Consider the following 10,490-nt stretch of genomic DNA (forward strand, 5'->3'; position numbering starts at 1 on the left):
GGTTCCTGTGCTGGAGCACGAGGTCCCAGAAACGAACAGTGGGAGCATGCATAAAAACCCCAAAAGACAGGAGGACTCTGTTTCAGCAGATTCATTTAGAAGGAAAATATCAGAAGCAAAGGGCACACATGGGAATATTGTTATTGGAAAGAGAATTTTCCTAAAGAATTTTTATAAATGGAAACTGCTTCAAGTTCAAGCCATATTTAAAAACACAACCACATGGGTGGCAGGAAGGAGGGGAACAGCTGTGTTCAAATATTTTTCTGAAGGGGTGAGTATCCGACCTCATTCAGCTGTCTGTCCTGAGGGCCCGGCGTGGTTGTGTGGGTCCCATGTGCGTCTGGACCACACCCGCCAGCCCCTTCTGAGGACTCTGTGACCCAGCCAGGATGATAAACAGGGGCGCTGGTAAAAGAGCCATCTCTTTTAGAGTTTAAAGTTTCCCCCTGCCCCCCAGGATGATTCAAGAACAATTTATTCTGGTACTGGAGTGGAGAAATGGGCATTAACTACGTAACAGTGAGTGAAAAAAAAGTCAAGAGGCCACATTCCCTGTGAAACTGGTGCCTGAGTGCGGCTTAAAGCCTGTGGTATTCGCCTCAGGGATAGCTCAGGAATTCTCTCTCGCTTCCTTTGACCCATAGTGGAATGGACTGCACTAGTTTTGGGTATTTCTGGGTGATTGTTTGGGGATGGAGATTGACGGGATTTGGGGAGCTGGAGAAAATGACTGTTCCTGAATAGACCAGAAGTGAGCGTTTGCTGTGGTGTATAGCACGAAGTCTAGTGGAGGCCGTCTTCTGTGCATATTTTAGAAATTGTCATGATTTGACACAGCCTCTTTTGGCCTGAGGGAGTTTGGTTTTTCTAGAAAAAAACATTTTTATGTTAAGTGAGGTGGGTAGTCCACCACTAGATGCTGGGTCCCTGAGGGCAGGCTGTCTGCCCCACATCCCTAGTGCAGTCTGCCCCACGCCCAGAGAGTGCCTGGCACCGGGCAGGCACTCCAAATGTATTTGTTGAACAAATGAAAGAGTAAATGTCTCCCCTGTGAACTCTCAGAAAGCATTTCTGAAATACAGTAGTCCCTCTTTGTCTGCAGGGATTATGTTCCAAGACCCTCAGTGGATGCCTAAATTTGTGCATAGTACCAAACCCTACATATACTATATTTTTTCCAATATGTACATTCATATGACAAAGTTTACCTTATAAATTAGGCACAGTAAGAGATTAACAGCAGTAACTAATAAAATAGAACATTTATAACAATATACCAGAATAAAAGTTATGTCAACATGTATCTCTTTCAAAACATTTTATTATACTGTACTCACTCTACTTCTTGTGATGATGTGAGAGGACACAATGCCTCCGTGATGACATGGCGTGGGGCTAATGATGTGGCATTGTGAGGTAGTGTTGGGCTACTATAAGGGTTACCTGAACACAAGCTACATTGATCTGACTGATAACTGAAGAAGCTACTGTGGGACAAATGGGTGGGGAGTGTGTACAGTGTGGAGATGCTCCACAAAGGAATTATTTGCCCAGGTTGGATGGAGTGGGATGTCTCAAGATTTCATCATGCTATGCAGGATGGAACACAATTTAAAACTTATGAATTGTCTATTTCTGGAATTTTCCATTTATAGTTTGGACCTTGGTTGACCAAGGGTAACTAAAACTGTGGGAAGTGAAACCATGAATAAAGGGGGACTGCTATAGACAAAAGACCCTTAATATACATTTTCCCCAAGATTAATCATTTCAGTTACCAGGAAACAAAAACTTCTCTGACCTTCTGTATGTTGTCTTGTATCATATAAATGTAATTAATGTAATGAAATTGGTTTCTCCTTTTCATAATAACTGTGAGCACATGCTATGAACCAGGAGTTGTTCAGGAGCTTTGTATATATTAACCCACTTTTATCCTTACAGCTGTATGGGGACAACAGCCATGTCACAGACTAGGAAATGGAGGCACAGATTTAGTAACTTACTTAGGGACACCCAGCTCAAGTGTGATGGAAGTGGAGCACCAGTCCAGGCAGTCTGACTCTGGACCTCACTCCCCTAACCAGCACCTTGCATTGTGTCTAGGGGTCGTGGTTTTGCTTGCTCAGCATCTCACTTCTTTTCTCTGGGATGCCCCATCAACATGGTTTATGTTCTCACAGGACTCTGTCCCTGACCATGATTCATTGGTCTATGGATGTGCCCCTGACTCATTGGTTTATTAGTTCTTTCCCTAGTGTTTTTGAACTTGAAACTAGCAAGAAGTCAAGGTCTATTTCTCTCCAATAATTGTAAAATTCAGGACTTGGTTGGCAGCCATATCTGGAGAGAGGTCTCTGTAACCAGAGAGAGGAAGGAAGCCAGGTGCTCAGAGGAATGGAAAGGAGAGACCAAGAATCCTGGAACATTGAGCCTCTGGTTCCTAATGTTGCCAAGGCTCGCCACGTTCCTTCCATGGATGCATGATCTCTGCAGTATCTCCCTTTTGGGCTGAAGCTAGTTTGAATAGGGTTTCCATCACTTACAGCCTAGATAGTCCTAACTGGTAGAGAGGCCTTTTATCAACAGAGGAGTCGTTTGTCTACAGAAGCATATAAGCCTCTCCCACAAAGCCTTCTCCACACGACAAGAAATCTTCAGGGGGACTTCACACCTGTGTTGTTACTCCAGATGTTTTCAGAGATGCTACAGCATGCTCTGGTGGCCGGGTACCTCACTTGGTTACAGCACCATCCCAATATGCCAAGGTTGTGGATTTGATCTCCAGTCAAGGCACATAGAAGAATCAACCAATGAATGTATAAATAAGTGGAACAACAAATCAATGTTTCTCTCTCTCTCTAAAATCAATAAAAAAGAAAAAAGTTGCAGCAGAAATTTATCCCATGATCTCTTGTGAAGGGAGTTTGCTACTCATTCTATCAGGTGGAGGAATCTCTTTCTCTTCCCCTTAAATATTAGGCATGATAAGTGACTTGCTCTGATCCATAGACTGCATCAGAGGTGGGTTATGCAACCTCCAAGGCTTGGTTTAAAAGGCTTTTCAGCTTCTGCTTTTGCCATCTGGGGACACTGCCCTGTGACCACCATATAAGGAAGCTAGTCAACCCTCTGGAGGATGAGAGGCCTCATGGAAGAGAACTGAATTGTCCTAGCTAAGAGCAAATGGTATCCGCTGGACTTGTCTGGGAGTTGCTCTTGGACCTCCTGGCCCAGATGACCCTCCAGCTGAGTGCAGCCACATGAAAAGCCCAGATGAGCCAGCAGAAAAACCAACCTTCCACATCAAGAGAAAATAGTAAATCATTGTCACTTTAATCCATAACTCTTGGGATGGTTTTTCACAGCAACAGATAAGTGATATGGGCAAGCTCCATGTTTTCCTTTTTCAAGATGTCTAGTTAGTATTCTTTGTGAGAATAAACACAGTTGTTCTCACAAGGTGCCTGGGTTTTGTTGTTTGGTGGAGAGTTATGGGGGCAGCAGGTATAACAGAAAAGAATAATAACTTAGAAGACAGAGAGGGGATAGTTTCACTGTACTTACAGTTGACCCTTTAACTAGGTGGGGGTTAGAAGCACTGGCCTCCTGGGCAGTTGAGAATCTCCTATAACTACAGTTGGCCTTCTGCAGACGTGGATTTGCAACCACAGAGTTGACCTGGAACAATGTGGGTTTGAACTGTGTGGGTCAATGAAAACCCACATTTAATAGGACTGGCACAGTTCAAAGTTGTGTTGTTGAAGGGTTGACTGCATTTTGTGGCCTATGGAATGCTCTGGCACATATAAAGGTAAGAAGGTGTTCTTGTTACCTGGCAGGCTGCATTAAATCTGAGCACCTGAGTGTGTAAGTGGGAAGAGTGTATAATGGCTTCTTCCTGGGAGAGTGGCTATATTAGCTGTGTAAAGTCCCTCTGTGTGGATAAAGCCATGGGCGTCATTTGAGTGCCAGTCTGGAGAAGCTGCCTTGCTGGAAAGGAATGTTGTCCATGAGCTACGGAATCACTGGCTCTGCATTTGCTCTTCCAGGACTTATAGTTCTCTTGCTTCAGGTGAAACTGATCCAGGTCTAATTATTGGGATCAGCCAAAACTTGGGATATGTTAAACTTCCAAATATCTGTTTCTTGATTCAGCAGAATGTTTTTAAATTGCATGAGCTATACCTTTTTTTCTGATTGCACCAGTTAGTACAGCCAAGAGCCTTCCCAGTTCTTGGCTGTTTCTTCTGCTTGTTATTACTAGAAAGCACGGGCATGGAAAGCTGCAGGGACTTGGGATATAATACAGGAGAGCTCCTCAGTTTCTGTGATGTTGAGGGTGTCTTGGATAACTTGAGATAGACTTGGTGGGCTGGGGCATTGGCCGTTGGCATCCAGGGACCCTCTGTGTGCTCAGGTCAGACAAGACTCCCTTAATTGTGAACGGTTTCTCAGGGGCACATAAACTGGTGTCCAGCCAAATCTCTTTGTTTTCCTGGGATTCTACTAAAAAAACAAACAAACAAATTAATCCACAAGTGAGATTCAAGTTTCTGAAGGACTTGGGAGAAAGAGATTGTGGGGAAATCTCTGGGGAATGAGACTGGAGGGAAATTTCTAAGTGGAGAGTTTCCTTGGTGTAGGAAAAGATGCAACATCTGAACACTAGGTGTGGTGTGAGGAAGGAATATCTCCGTTGTCCCTGATGGTGCCAAGGCCTCTTTTCTAGGGAGCTGGGGGCAAAAACAAAAGAAGCACAGCTTCAGGACCAAGCAGCAGTACTGTGGGTGTCAGAGTCTCGTGCCCATTGAGGAGGTGGGAAGACATGGGGTGGACTCTCCCAGGAGTGACGCAGGCGCAGGTCAAGGGTAGGGGTCTAGGCTGTGGAGGGACCTGTGTGCAGAAATGATTGGGACCTGTGTGCAGAAATTCAGTCATGGCACCAGCAGTTGCCTGGTAGAGCTTTGGGGTGGGGGCGCGGGTCGTGAAGTGCAGACAGCTCAGTGGGTGGATAAGGGATTAGAGGGATTATGGGATTATTTCTATTGGTATATACATGTATGTATATATGATGTGTCTATTTATATGCACACATATACACATCCATTTAGATTCCAGGAGACACAGTAAGAAAGGGCTGATATCCCATCCCAGGGTAAGTGGGGATTCCAGACAAATTGTTCCAATGAGTCTACTGGGGACCTACAAGTTGGAAGGTCACAGGAATGTTTGGGTGATATCCAGCTGAACACATTAAGGCTCAGACAGAAAAAGTGATTTGTCAATACAGGACAATACTGGTTCGCTCATGGGACAAATCTGTCCCAGGTCTGTTTTTGTAGAAAATTGGGACCCAGCCGTACCCATTTGTTATAGCAGTACTTGTAGGAGGAAAAGGGTGCCATGTGATATGATCCTCTGTGTTCCACAGGTAGAGGCATTCCCACACTTTCTATTAGGAACATAGATTGGTACCAGGGTGAAACCCAATGATGATTCTGATAAATGTCATCAAAACAAGGACACTTTGAGTGTCAAGAGTAGGCTTGGGGGAGAACCAAGATGGCGGCATAGGTAGACACACTGCGCCTCCTCGCACAACTAGAACTGACAGAAAATCGAACAGCAAGGAAGTTCGGCACCAAGGAAATAAAAAATAAACATTCATCCAGACCGGTAGGAGGGGCGGAGATGGGCACGGGGGCAGAGAGGACTCGCGTGGCCATGGCGGGACCCAGACTGGCAGAGTGTGGGACAAACGGGGCAGGCAGTCTGACCACTATCAGACCCTGTGGCCCCACATTCGTGCATAGATAAACAGAGAGGGCCGGACTCAGAGTGGCGGAGAATGGGGCAGGCAGAGCGGCAGGTAGCACCCCGCGGCCCCACATTCGCGCACAGATAAACCTGACAAACAGCGTGAGCGAAGCAGACCGCGCAACCCAGGGCTCCAGCTCGGGGAAATAAAGCCTCAAACCTCTGATTGAAAATGCCCATGGGGGTTGGGGCAGCAGCAGGAGAGACTCCCAGCCTCACGGGAGAGGTCGTTGGAGAGACCCACAGGGGCCTAGGGCATGCACAAGCCCACCCACTCGGGAACCAGCACCAGAGGTACCCAGTTTGATTGTGGGTAGCAGAGTGAAAGATTGAAATCCCGTGGAGAGTGGAGCAGGCGCCATTGCTCCCTCTCGGCCCCTCCCCTACGTACAGCTTCACAGCGCAGCCACCAGCGTTACCCCGCCCCACCCCGGGAACACCTAAGGCTCCGCCCCTTTAAGTAACAGACGCACCAAGACAAAAAAAAAAAAAAGGCCCAAATGACAGAACACTTCAAAGCTCCAGAAAAAATACAACTAAGTGAGGAAGAGATAGCCAACCTATCGGATGCACAGTTCAAAACACTGGTTCTCAAGACGCTCACAGAATTGGTTGAATTTGTTCAAAAAACAGATGAAAAAATGAAGCCTATGCTAAGAGAAACAAAGGAAAATGTACAGGGAACCAATAGTGATGCGAAGGAAAATGGGACTCAAATCAATGGTGTGGACCACAAGGAAGAAAGAAACATCCAACCAGAAAAGAATGAAGAAACAAGAATTCAGAAAAATGAGGAGAGGCTTAGGAACCTCCAGGACATCTTGAAATGTTCCAACATCCGAATTAAAGGGGTGCCAGAAGGAGAAGAGGAAGAACAAAAGATTGAAAACTTATTTGAACAAATAATGAAGGAGAACTTCCCTAATATGGCAAAGGAAATAGACTTCCAGGAAGTCCAGGAAGCTCAGAGAGTCCCAAAGAAGCTGGACCCAAGGAGGAACACACCAAGGCACATCATAATTACATTACCCAAGATTAAACGCAAGGACCTACATCCAAGATTACTGTATACAGCAAAGCTATCATTTAGAATGGAAGGGAAGATAAAGTGCTTCTCAGATAAGGTCAAGTTAAAGAAGTTCATCATCACCAAGCCCTTATTATATGAAATGTTAAAGGGAGTTACCTAAGAAAAAGAAGATCAAAAATAGGAACAGAGAAAACGACAGCAAACTCACAGTTATTAACGACCACACCTAAAACAAAAACAAGAGCAAACTAGGCAAACAACTAGAACAGGAACAGAACCATAGAGATGGAGATCACATGGAGGGTTATCAACAGGGGAATGGGAGGGGAAGAGGGGGGGAAAGGTACAGAGAATAAGTAGCATAGATGATAGGTGGAAAATAGACAGGGGGAGGGTAAGAATAGTGTAGGAAATGTAGAAGCCAAAGAACTTATAAGTATGACCCATAGACATGAACTATGGGGGGGGAATGTGGGAGGGAGGGGGGTGGGCAGGATGGAGTGGAGTGGGGGGGGGAAATGGGACAACTGTAATAGCATAATCAATAAATATATTTTTTTTAAAAAAGAGTAGGCTTGGCATCCAGGCTTGGGATGGAGTCAGTACAAAAAGCAGGGGCACTGTGGGTTCCCCAGACAAAAATCTTTTAAGTTAGCTCATTCCACTTATAACCTATGACAACTTAAACTTTAGGTGTTGCAAGCTTTTCTTACCAAGGAGGGAGAAATGACATAAGAAACTTGTGAAAAGCTACTAGAGAAGACATGATCCCATCTTTGGCAACACTGGTTGGACCCAGAGCTTTGTAAAGCCCAAAGCACCAGAGGTGTATTTGCTTGCATGTATCACAAATAAGCCAGAACGTGGGGCAGGAAAGATTTAAAGAGAGGAATGGAGAGGTGGAGGGGGAAGGGGGAAGGGCACAATGAAATTTGCAATCTTCTAATGGCTACTTCAGAACATCTGGAGGTGGACAGTGCCCAGAAACCAAGCAACCAGCCCTCCTAGATTACAAGGGTGTCCCGGGAACAGATGGCCACGGAAGTGCATCCAGCACTAAGCTGTGCATGGCATCTGTTGCAGCACATGCAGAAGCACAATAGCACCCCACTTGCCTCCCCCATTTTCAGAGCCAAAGCAGCAATGGTCCTTCTTCACTAGCTGTGACGCAGCTTCACAGAGACACTGCTCCAGCCACCCTGCCATCTTTCCTTCGCTTTCTTCTTCAACCTCCAAGAAAGCAAAATGTGGGTCACAGGAAAGGGTTTTGAGACTGCAAGATATCATTTCTGTGGACGTCAGCATTCTCATCTGTGAAACAGGACAGGTGTGGGTAGGAACAAAGAACTCCCAAACTTTTATTTTAAAACAACAGGTACTGTTTTTCAAAATGACCATCAGAGCAAAGTGGAAGCATTTCAGTTGAGGAATGGGGAGGGGTCCAAGGAGCCGGCCAGGACTCCCACAACAAAGTTCTGCAAACAACAGAAACATATCATCTCACTCTTCTGGAGGCCATATATCCTTAGTCAAGTGTTGGCAGAGTTGGTTCCTACTGAGACCTGTGAGGGAAGGATCTGTTCCAGGGCCTTCTCTCTTTGGCTTGTGGATGGCTTCTCCACTCACACTGTATTTCCTCTAAGCATATCTCTTTATCCACATTTCCCCTTTTTATAAGGTCACCAGTTATATTAGATTATGGCCCACCCCAAGACTTCACCTTAACTTGATTAGCTATGTAAAGATTTTATCTCCACACAAATTTATAAGTATCTCCAATAAATTTATAAATCTTAAGTACTGTGGGAACAGGACTTACATGAATTTGGGGGGCGGGGTGCACAATTCAACCCACAACAGAGCCTTTCCTGCTCTGACCCATCCCCTTCATGTGAGGACTCCTGGGACAACACCATGGACACAGAGCTCCAGACTCAACTTGGAGAGCTGACTATAAGACCTCATCAGCCATTTTCCTCAGCTCTAACAGTCAATGCATCAGCAAAGGCCTGTGTTAAATGGAATATTTTGAGAATATATGTGTGCACCCAGTGCCAGATTTTGGTTTCTAAACACCTTTCCACACTGATTGAAGCCCAGGTTCCTTGAAGAAGTGGCAGCTCAAAGGGCTGGGGTAGGGAAAGTATGGAAAGAGTCTAAAATACATTTTTTGTGGTAGAAAAAAAATGATTGGAACAAACATGTCAAAAGGACACAGCATAGGGGTGAGCACCAAAGAGAGAGAGGAAGGAGGAGAAGACTACAGGACACAGAAGCCTACCTAAAAGGGCCTCCACTGACCAAACCCAGGATAATCTGAACATCAAAATAAACAGTGATTGTAATGGATTATAACCTTTTGAATAAAACAGTAATCTATGAGTCTATATTGCTAAAATGAATAAATAAAGAAACAAATGAGGAGAAGGAATGTGATTTCTTACAGTCTAATGCTAACCAATAAATTTATAATTAGTTAGATTTAGAAAGTCACCAGTTGCAACCACCACAGTAATAATTAATTAGATACATTAGACACTAAAACTAGTTGGGAAAAGTATGGAGGCAAACACTATATTTACATAGTCTCAAAGTACCTCCCCACAAATTATTTATTAATTTAAAAGGGAGAAATGGTAACTTTCGGTGGAGAAATCTGGAAGACATCTTAGCTAAGTGACCAGTGTTCACACACCGACAACGGAGAGTCCACCATCACGGGCCTCCTGAAATGCTGTGGTTAGAAGGATGCAGCAGCATTTCTGTGCAATTTCTGCACTATTTCTGTTGTATTAGCTTCCCACAGTTGCTGTAAAAATTACCACAAACGGGGTGGCTGAAAACAACAGCTATTTATTCTCTCACAGTTCTGGAGACCAGAAGTCTGAAATCAGTGTCAGTGGCCTCAGATTAGGGTGTCCACAGGGCCCTGCTCCTTCCAGAGCTCTCAGGGAGAACCTGTTCCTTCCCTCTTCCAGCTTCTGGTGCTGCCAGTGTCCCTTGGCTCGTGTCCTCCCCCTTGTAGTCTCTGCCTCTGTGTTCACATCCCCTCCTTCTCTTTTGTCAGTGTGAAATATCCCTCTGTCTCCTTCCTATGAGGGTTCGTGTGGGTGCACTTGGGGCCCACCTGAATTATCCAGGATAATCTTCCCATCTCAAGATCCTCAACTTCATCACAACTACAAAGATCCTTTTTCTATATGAGATAGCATTTACAGGTCCAGGGATGAAGACCTGTTATATTTGGTCATATTGAATACTCCTGATAGTCAACAATATCAACATTATTCAATATCTGCTAAAAATTCAAAACCAAATCTTTTCATGAGGATGTGTCAGACAGACCAAAACCAAGGGCATTCCACAGAACCATGGACCCATGCTCTTCCAGAAACTGATATTACAAAAGACAAAAAAGAGTGGGCACCAGCTGAAGACTAAAGGTACCTAAAGAGATGTGACCAACCAGTGCACTGTGTGATCCTGGATCGGATCGTGGATGGGGTGAGGGTGGGGGAATGCCGCAAAAGATGTTATCAGAACAATTGGTAAAATGTGTAATAATAGTAACTTATCAATGCTAAATCCTGAATTTTAATATACAAGAGAATGTTCTTGTTCTGAGTTCATGCTATAG

The sequence above is a fragment of the Desmodus rotundus genome, chromosome 1, assembly GCF_022682495.2.
Source record: "Desmodus rotundus isolate HL8 chromosome 1, HLdesRot8A.1, whole genome shotgun sequence".
NCBI classification, from domain to species: Eukaryota; Metazoa; Chordata; class Mammalia; order Chiroptera; family Phyllostomidae; genus Desmodus; species Desmodus rotundus.